A 10577-nucleotide genomic window follows, 5' to 3' on the forward strand; every position below is an offset into this window, starting at 1 on the left:
CAAGCTGCTATATGAAGTGATAAAACAGGAAAGTAACACACTTTGTGGGAGTTTAAAGCAGGGTTAGCTTATAAAACAATATACTAAGGAAGGAGTAAAGTATAACTGCAAAACTAATGAGACACACCCGTCAACTAGGCAACCTGTACAACCTCTTAACTGGATGATGTTTTGCACTCAACAAATCTGCAATATAAATGCTCTTCATTTTAAAAGCCATATCCATTTAAATCCAGCATGCTATGTAGGGGACACAAGCACGTAAAAGTAAATAGATGTACGCAAAAATCTGTGTGTTGTAGGGGTGAGTATTGGCATGGTTGTTGCGATACGATACGTGTCACAATACTTGGGTCAAAATACGGTATTATCATGATATTGAACTATTGCTATATATTGCGATATTCCCGCTATCAAATTAAATGTATAGAAAAAAAGCAAGTGCTGTAAATGTTCATCAGAAGATAGTGATTGTATGGTTATTTTGGCATCCATGATGTTTGGGATTTGAGTCATGACCACCTGCTTCCTGATTTGAGAACTCATCCTACTGAACAACTTGATCACATGGAAACAATTAATGCCTTTATAAAATGTATAAACAACAAATAATATCTGCCCTGAATTTCTCACATTTGTGGAATGTCGTGAAAATCTCTATATCAATGGTGTCCAAATTCAACTCTATTCAATTCAGTTTATTTATATAGCGCCAATTCATGTCGCGTGACAGTGCCGTTGTTTGTAAGAGTTTGCCCTGAAACTGAAGGATTGACGGTTCAAGCCCTAGCTCTGGCTTTCTGTGTTATTGTGTCCTTGAGCAAGACACACTGATGGTCAGAGCCTTGCTTCTGTCAGTGAGCCCCAGGGCAGCTGTGGCTACAGTGTAGCTTGCCACCATCAGTGTGCGGGTGAATGACTGACTGTAGTTTTAAGTGCTTTGGTCGAGTACAGGCCATTTACCATGTCATCTCAAGGCACTTTGCAGTTCACCAGATCATACAGGTCCTTCTCAAAATATTAGCATATTGTGATAAAGTTCATTAATGTAATTATAAAACTTGAACATTCAAATATTTTTGATTCATTGCACACTAACTGAAATATTTCAGGTCTTTTATTGTCTTAATATGGATGAGTTTGGCATACAGCTCATGAAAACCCAAAATTCCCATCTCAAAAAATTATGGAAAATAATGAATTTTATCACAATATGCTAATATTTTGAGAAGGACCTGTACAGTTAAACTGATTCAAACTTTTCTATCTAAGGAAAACCAGTTGATTGCATCGACTCATTGACTCGAAAGCAATCCCTGCCCTTAGAATTCTGCCATGTTGGAATTGTATTTCAAGAAAGAAAAACAGCAACAACGGATTACAAAGTAAAGCTGAAGTATCTAGCAGCTTCCTAGAAATGTAGTTGAGTGGAAGTTATAAGTACCCCCCAAAAATGAAGGTACTTAAGTACAGTAACCAAGTAAATTTACTCTGCTACTTTCAAACACTGGAATTTATAGAATAACAGAATTAACCGAACACCTCCCTGAGAGAAACGGACAAAACGTTCTGTTTCTAGATGTCCAAAACAGGTGGAGCGTAAAAAATACTTGCAGCCGTCTATCAGCCAAAAGGTGGCCTTAGCACAGTCCAGATCATGCTGCAGACTGATGGTCTTTGGAAAATAAAAAGACGAAAACCATCTGTTTTTTTAGCTTTAATTTTACAATTAGTTTAATCTGAAAAACTCACACTGAGAGAAAATACAATTAGAAGAAATGTATTGATACAAATACTCTGTCTTTGGCGCTCAGGCCTCTGCAGGAAACATAGCACTGAATGTTGTTTGATATGCAAGAACAGGAGTAAAGAAACTGGTGGAGTGGAGATAGATGAGGTTGGTCAGTCTGTAGACTGCTGGTTAGGGAGACGGTCTGCTGAGCTTTATGGGGAGATCCAGTGGACTGCGTGAGCTGATACTAGAGCTTCACTCAGGGACCTAGTAGATGGGAGTCCAGTTGGATAACACAGGTTGAGAGAACATGTCCATGATGAGCAAGCATGAAGCGACAGTGGAGAGGAAAACCTCCCCATTGGGAAGAAACCTCTGGCAGAACCAGGCTCAATATGGCGGTCTTCAGCCGGACCGGTTGAAATGAGACGCAGAATGCAGTAAGAGTCCGGGAGGAAAGAAATGCTTATGAAGTTTTAGGTACGATGGTGCAAGAGGGGATGGAGGTGGGTTGAAACGAGATCATCTGAATGAAGTCACACAGAGCATCCACCGCCTGCACAGTATGTATCGGAGGCCTTTTAAGATGAACTTTGGATGCTGATTAGCTTTCGTACAGGCATGGTTCAAAGCTGATTGGCTGTGTCGTAGACGGATGAAGGGCAGTAGTCAGTTTATTTAGTTGAACTTCCGCCCAGGCTCCATTTGGTAATTAGATAAATTCCCATAATATGTTTTTGGTTGTGATGTGAAGAACAGATACATTTTTATGAATAATTTTACTGGGTGCTCTAAATTATTATGTCATTATAAGTTATTATGGCTCACATGCTTCAGGATACAGAAAATAAATTAAATATGTGGAAGTTTTACTAGTATTAACAAACTAATTCCAGTTTAAAGTGCTGCAATTCTCTTTTTCTTTTTTTCTGGTTTGACCTAATCTTTTCCAAGAAAGATTAAATGATATTATATAAATATTTTTTTATTTTTAGACGGAAAGGAGAACAAAACAAAAACACAACATAGACTCGATGGAGTCAAATAAAGGTTGTACTTTTTTTTTTTTTTTTTTATATCCTTCTCAGCTTTTGTTTTCCATGAAGTGAATCCAGGGTGTGTTCTGGGCTGTAACATTCTGCATAGTTGGGAGTGTTAGTGGATTTGACAGTTCTCCAAGTGTGCATGGCTCCGAGTTCAACCAGCACACTTCCAGACACAACAGTGACAGCTGGGAGAGGGATAAATAAAAACAGCTTCTCTAGCTTCATTACAAGACAGCAATTCAGACAACAGGCCAGTGGTCTCTGTGCACGAATACAAAACCAGTGTGGTTCGCTCCTCACACATTCACTCCTTCACACTTACTGTATGCGCCGCGGCGAGGGCAACAGATGGAAAAACAAGCGAGGTGAGAAGAAGGGGAAAGCGCCACAGAAAAGAGGAAATGCTGATGGTTAGCAACCAGCGTTCCTCTGACAGGTGTAACATGTTTACCAAACAAACAAGCGTTGCGGATGTCAGGGATGTGAAAATGGTGACCTGAGGTTGCTCGACCTGTGAAAAAGAAGCCCGGACTCCAGGCTGGCATATCTGTGAGGACTTTGGAGGTATTTCAGAGAAATGAGAGGACTGCGTGCCACACCAGGATTGCAAAAGTGTCTTGCAGAATCTGTCTTATGTTACTGGCCTCAAGCATCTCAGGCAGCCATGGTTGTTAGCCGAGGCCATCCGGGGTCACAGGTTCTGATGGGCAGGTTTTTAAGCCTCTCACTTTCAGGTTCCACTGCAGGGCACGGGGAAACACATCCTCGCACCGCATTCAGGCAAAATAACCACTTGGACCTGTCGAGTCAGACATGAAGACTTCCGCTTGGAGGGAAGGTGGCCTTGACCTCCCAACAAAACCACTTATCCCTGACCGCCTATGCAACAGGTGGCACGTTTGGCAGCTAATTAGTTTAGCGGGGATTTAATGTTGTTTCCTACAAGTCATGCTTCTTTGCATTCTAGCGTTTAATTACATAGAGCCGTTCCATAACGCATGCTACTTCCAGGAACGTAATAGGAAAACAGAAAGAGTTAAAAAATAGAAACTTTCCGTCAAAATGATCCAAACACAGAGACCAGGGGGGACTAAAATACATTTAAAAATTGACCCACCAGACATTTAATACGGATTTAAACTTAACAAAAACATTTGAGGATCAAATTTTACTGACATATTAAAGTTCCTAACATTTTTATAACTTTTGTAACAAAAAGCAGTGGTCATTTTATATGAACTTTATTGTAAATATGGCAACAATAACAGTGCAGTATTGCATTTATTTGTAAACTCTCAGTTCTGTTATTTTTATACTTTTTTTTAGGTCCACATTGTGTGACCATTTTTGCTTGAATCTTTTGCTGCTGTACAACCACACTGTTCCCCCATTGTGGGACAATAAACAGATTTTTTATTATATTCTAACAAGCAACCTCCAAACTTTTACCCAAAAGTATAATTTATGAAATTCAAATTCAGTCTTTACTGAGAATAGATTTAAAAGAGACCAGACCAAGAAAATAGAAAATAAAACGACATCCCTGCTGAAAATTGTATGTCTTCAGAGCAACAAGCAAAAAATCTCTGGAGATCCTGAGGTTCCCTCAAACAGTCATCCTCCTTACAAATATTATGCCGGCAAAATCTGTGTAAAAATGACTATAAAACTCTAATCTGAAACAAATTAGAGATGAAGGCAAACTATATTTTTTAACCCATTGTAACAACTGCACTGATCAATTCTGTTAATGGATATTTACACAGAAATGAAGGTTAAAAGATTTTCCACCAATTAGCATTTTTTCCGAATCTGTTCTACACCTTATTTATTTTTCAGAGAGCTTTTTAATTTTTTAACTTTCTACTTTTGCCCTTCTCAAACCCGGCCTCCTATTTATTTATATAGGTAGTGATGTAACAACCACAACAAAACAGAAAACATTCAAAGTGTAAAGATAATCTGTCCAGTTGAAGCCTAGTTAGTTTAAAGAAAACACTGATAGAGAAATGGATGACACATTCCCCACTGATTTATTTGATTTTTATAGGCACATGTTTCTTTTTCAACTTTTAAAGTGTGAAAACCAACGTAAACTTTGAAGTATTCAACTGCAGGATTTATATTAGGTTTATTCTGTAATATCTTGTCTGAGATTTTCATTTAGAGCAAAATAAACTAAATCGGTTTTTCTTATGGGTTTTTTTTTACCACCTAGTGAGCAAAAGAGGAACTGGGTTTTTTATTATTTGTGGCAAAAATTCATTTTACCTTCGTACTTTTTTATCTTTCACTAAAGCACAGGTATCCGAACCTTTAGTAAAGAATTTGAATACTTCTGACTCCTGTGTCCCAGGGAGACTAACATTTAAATTGTTAATTAAACTAAATGTAAAATGTGTTTCCATAAAACACATTTTACATTTTACAACAAAGCAGGGGGAGTGTTGGCCTGTATGTAAACTGTATGTAAAGGAATTTACATACATTTATAAAAACAATCTTTATCTTTTAGTGTAAGAAATGGAAAATAGAAAGGAATGAAATGGCAAAACATATTAATGGATAAATGGTAGAAAATAATTAAGGGAAGGATTTGAACTGGACCTTCAAAGGTTCATAAAAAACTATTAATCTCAATTGATATGACCTTTAAAAGGCTAGTTATTTTAGAAATCATCTTCATTATCTGTTAGCTTTCGCTTATTGAGCCAACTAGTCTGGATTTATAATAAATAAAGACCTCCAAAGCCGATGAAATATCAACTGCCTTTTGGCTATTCACAGAACTTCATTAAAACAAAAACAAAAAAACTGAAGTATGAGTTTAGAGTTATTAATCACTTTTTTATAAATGTCAGAATTAATGCTCTATCATTATAGTGACCTGTTTTGCGTATTGGCTCCTACTGGTTGTCAGCCAAAAAGCACAAAATGAGAGTTGACATCTTTTGATGTTTTACTGGTGTGAAAAAAAAATGGAACTAGCGCTTAGTATATTATCTAGCCTGAGGCAACAGCCTACCTCTGCAGAAAGGAATGCGGTTGCTATCACTGAACTCCACTTATCTTGGCCAAGTTAGAAAAGGGCTGATGTGCACCTGGTTAAAAGAACTTTAATGCACACATAGTTAAAATTTAGAAGCATTAGATTGCTTCTTTTCCCCTCAGATTTATGTAAAACGTTTAAAAAATTAAGAAGTTCTTACATCATTTTACAGCATTTTATCACATCCTGATTGGAAATCAATGTAGGTATGAACATTACAAGTATGTAAGCTGATTTTAATATTAGAAGAACTATAAAGTTATATCTTAGGTTACATGTTGTTTTTGTTTAGATTTAGTTTTTAGCCATTTTCCATCTCTATGTTTGCTCTACTGTCTTTTTTTTCGCCTCTCACTATTGTAAATTAGTGTTTGTGGTCACTTTGCCGGTCCTTGTGGTCACTTTGTGTTTGCCGTCCTTTCACGCAGTGGTAATCGCACTATTATGTCCTGTCTCAGCCGCGAGTACAGAGCTGTCATGTAAATCTTAAGAGCGAAGCAAAGCTCTAACTCTGTTGTTTTACCTTAGGGGCTGAACGGAATGATCTCCAAAAGAGGGAAGGAAAAAAAAAAAGGATCATTTGAGGACAAAGGGTAAATGATTCTCAGCAACACGCCCCTGTATCCTGCACGCACATCTAACTCAGACCTGTTTCTATTCATCCTGAATTGTGACGTTAACACATAATGGAGGAGTATTCAGGTGAGGCCACATGCTTCATGCTCTTCTACTACTTACAGTAAATACAAAATCATGGTGATTACAGAGAGAGAAAAAATACTAAAAGGTCAAAATGATCACCATGGAAACAAAATAAAAGCACATTTATATTTTCTATCATGACCCAATGACTCAAACTGTTGTAGGTTTGAAAAAAACAACTAATGAGTTTGCATTTAACTGCCTGTTAATCCTGTTTTCTGAGCAGCTTCTACACCTTAAAGGGCAGAAATATGAATGAGGAGATTTGCTCTGGGCCAAAGCGGTACTTGATGAAGGAAAAGAGACACGTCCTCATTCTGGCAGGAAACATGTTAACCCTTACCAACCCTCAGGTCATGATACACAAAACCAAAGGTGATGAACTCAGCCTTATAATTTACCTTGAAGAATCGCAGCTGCACAGATTGCCGGGTAACTTCCTACTTAACCTTGTCTCCCGATGGGGACACTTTAAATAAATGCAGTTGGAACATTTTGATGTGTTTTCTGTTCTTATTTATTATTCCAGCACTACTGTTTATCTTTAATATCAAATAGTGAATTTGTGTATTCATTAGGGCTTATTTTCGGTGTAATTGGATGCATCAATATCTTCCGTGATAGAATGAAAATGGGAAACTGTAAATAAAACATTTGACAGAAACAAAGATTTTTTTCCACAGCTTGCTTTATATACAATTACCAAAATACTACTATAATTCCTGTTGTTTATAATGCTAAAAATAAAGTATTTTCCATGATAATCAGGGAATATAGTTGATACCTTGATATTTTGTAAAAAAAAAAAAAAAAATATATATATATATATAATATATATATATATATATATATATATATATATATATATATATATATATATATATATATATATATATATATATATATATATATATATATATATATATATACACTAAAAAATATACTGGAGTTTTACAGGCAAGATGTAAAAATTTCAAACAGCTGGTGATCAACACAGCGGGGAGAGATTCACCCTTATGTCAGATCCTCTAAATAACCTGCAAACTACAGCTGAGATTATTCAGGTTTTGTTTAACCCACTGACCGACAGTGAGAAACCTCTGCAGGGTTTTGGAGTTAATTAGTTGGTTAGGGTTGGAGGGCATAAGTTTCCATAAATTTAAGCAAATCATACCAGAAATGAAACTACTGGTAAAACTAAATAAGGATGACCGATAGAAAAGCTGCCGAACTCATGAAAAGGAGGTTTGAAAGATAATAAAGGCCAAAACAACCTGCTGACAGGGGTCAGTATTTATAAAGTCTTTCTGCTTTTATGCAAATCACAATCAGCTTGATTAATATTACCCGTTTACATGCATAAAGGTTTGCATTAGTCAAGCACTATGCAGAGCATTCAGGTAATAAAAGAAAGAGGCATTAAAGTACCTTTTGTTGCAAAACAAACTAGTGGGATGGATTTGTAAACTTCCAAATGTTGCAGCAAGTAGAACCTGGAAGTAGAGGAAGGGAAATTTTACCATAAACCACTCATGTCAGAAACCTCTGTATGATATCTGCCCGAAGATTTTGAAAAATGAATCCAAAGTTTACAAAAGCCACTTCTTACAGCTTAGTAAATATAAGCTCCAGCTTCATGAATGTAAAGCATTCAACCAAATGGCTTCTATGTACATTTAATACACAAGTCTCCACTGCTAAAAATACAAGCACTTTGAAGCCTGTTTAAACTTTACTTTCTCTGGATATCTTTGCACGTTGTTTAAGGAAGAACGGTTCTGCTCATTACCTAAAACACATAATTCCTGAAGTGACATTTGCTGTTGGGAAAATTATGTTGTGGGGAAATTCTTGATAAGAATCAGAAAATAAGAAGAGCGGATTCCCAAACAAGACGCTGTTCCCAAACACACAGATAAGGAAATGTTTAACTAGTTTGAAAAAAAAAGCAAAACTGCTGGAGGGCCTGATCAATCACTAGAGCGACTTTATCAAACTGAAAACCTAAAGAAAGAGCGGAAGATCAGAGCATATTGAAAAATTCTCTTCTTAGCCATTCTGCCCGAGGTAACAGATGAGTAATGTGAAGAGTTTCTTCATACAGGACACAAATCACGGTTGTCATTACCCAAAAAGGCTTTTCCTCAAAGTATTTAATACAATTTTTACATATCTTATAACTGGAGTCACTTGGTACTTATAGCTAATTTGGTCAATTTTAATTTGATTTCTCTTTGTTTGTGGACTACTTGATTGTTGGTCGATATCTTGTGAGATTTAGTTTCATGGCCTCATTAGAAAAGAATTGATAAAGAAAATAATAAATTTTCATTACATTATTTGTGGGGGGTGGCGGCCTAGTGGTTAGGGCGTTGGGCTTTGAATCCTGAGGTTGTGAGTTCGATCCCCCACTCCCACAGACCCTTAACCCCACACTGCTCCCCGGGCGCCTCACAATGGCAGCCCACTGCTCCCCAAGGGGATGGGTTAAATGCAGAGAAGTAATTTCCCTCTGGGATTATTAGAGTATATAAAATACAAAAAAAATGCAAAATTACCTACTGTACCTAGCATATTTTCTACTTTACTTTAATATCCTACCTTCAAAAACTTCTATGGATGCATTTAATATCATGTTTTGTTAAGTTTTATTTTAAAATGCACCAAACTTTCATTAATTTGCTCAATAATAAATTGCAAATCTATGCAAACTGATGAAAAGAAATCTATTTAAAAGACAGGAAGGTGACCTATACTTTAACTTTCATGCTACTGTATGCAAACCCTCTGTCTGCACTAATGAAAATTCACTGCATACTATAACTGATAGCAGCAAGAGCTATATATTCTAAGTATTTCAGTTCATTTGACTAGTGGGATTCCTCAGAGATCGATAAACTTTCATCCTGACAATCAAGCGATCATTAAGTAATAGAAAATAAAATGAGGCGATGACAGGGACACAGCTAAATAGATTTTAATGGTCTAGATCCTTGTTTGCACTTTACAAGATTTTGTTTTTTAATAAACCAGATCAGAACGTACACTAAAACCAAGTAGAACATCTGAGTTTAAAGAAAGTTAACACTATTATGGATCGTTGTGTGCACCCTTTCAGTAGACTGGAGAGCAACACATTTGTAAACTATTTATAAAAGTGGCTGAATTGAAGGTGATGTATTGTCCAATTAAAAAACTAGAAAATTGATGCTGTAACTAGTACCGTCTGTGGACTGAATTTTGTTCCATCAATGCATGTTTTTTTCAGCGAAAAAAAGTAAAAAAAAATCCAGAAATGAAACTTAGAAAAACTTCTTGCTCAAGAAAAAGCTTTTCAGAGTAACTTGGCTGTTTTATCAGATCCTATTTTAAAAAATGTCATTTTACATTGTAAAATGTTTTCCCCAGATTTCTCTTTTTCAGACTGAGTTTTATTCTTGTCTAAGTGTAGATCACATTCTCTTCACTTCTTCAATATAACCATTTGCTCCTGAGAAAAGAGGAAAGGCTGCCCTCAGAAGAATGGGATCTCTAAAATGCAATTTGGAGGGAAAAAAAGCTATTTTTAGAACTCATCTAAAAAAAATACATTAATTCATTCATTATTTAACAATGAAATATGAAAATATAGAATTTGTAAAAAACTGAAAGAAATGCATTTTGACTGACAGAAGCAAGCAGATTTTCAAAGTTTCATTTCTGGTTTGCTTCTTTTTTTAATTTCAAATTTCCATTTACAAATTGTATTTTGCAATAATGGTATAAAAAAAGAAAATCACTATTTACCCGAGTAAAAACCCTAAAATATTGTACGATTAAACTAAAATGTAAATGACAAAATATGACTAAATTACAACTATAATTGTTTTAGTTTCATTAAAAGAGCGTGCAGTTACAAATAAAACTGGTTTACACCCACATAAAGTGTTTAAAGACTCCAATAGACACAAAACACGATTTGAAGAAACAGGAGGGTGGACTTTAACTATAAGAAGCTAATAAATATGACCAATTCAATGCAAAAACAACAAGTAATAAAAATAACACA

This window comes from Cyprinodon tularosa, unplaced genomic scaffold, assembly GCF_016077235.1.
Source record: "Cyprinodon tularosa strain WSP-4 unplaced genomic scaffold, ASM1607723v1 ctg114, whole genome shotgun sequence".
Lineage (NCBI taxonomy): Eukaryota > Metazoa > Chordata > Actinopteri > Cyprinodontiformes > Cyprinodontidae > Cyprinodon > Cyprinodon tularosa.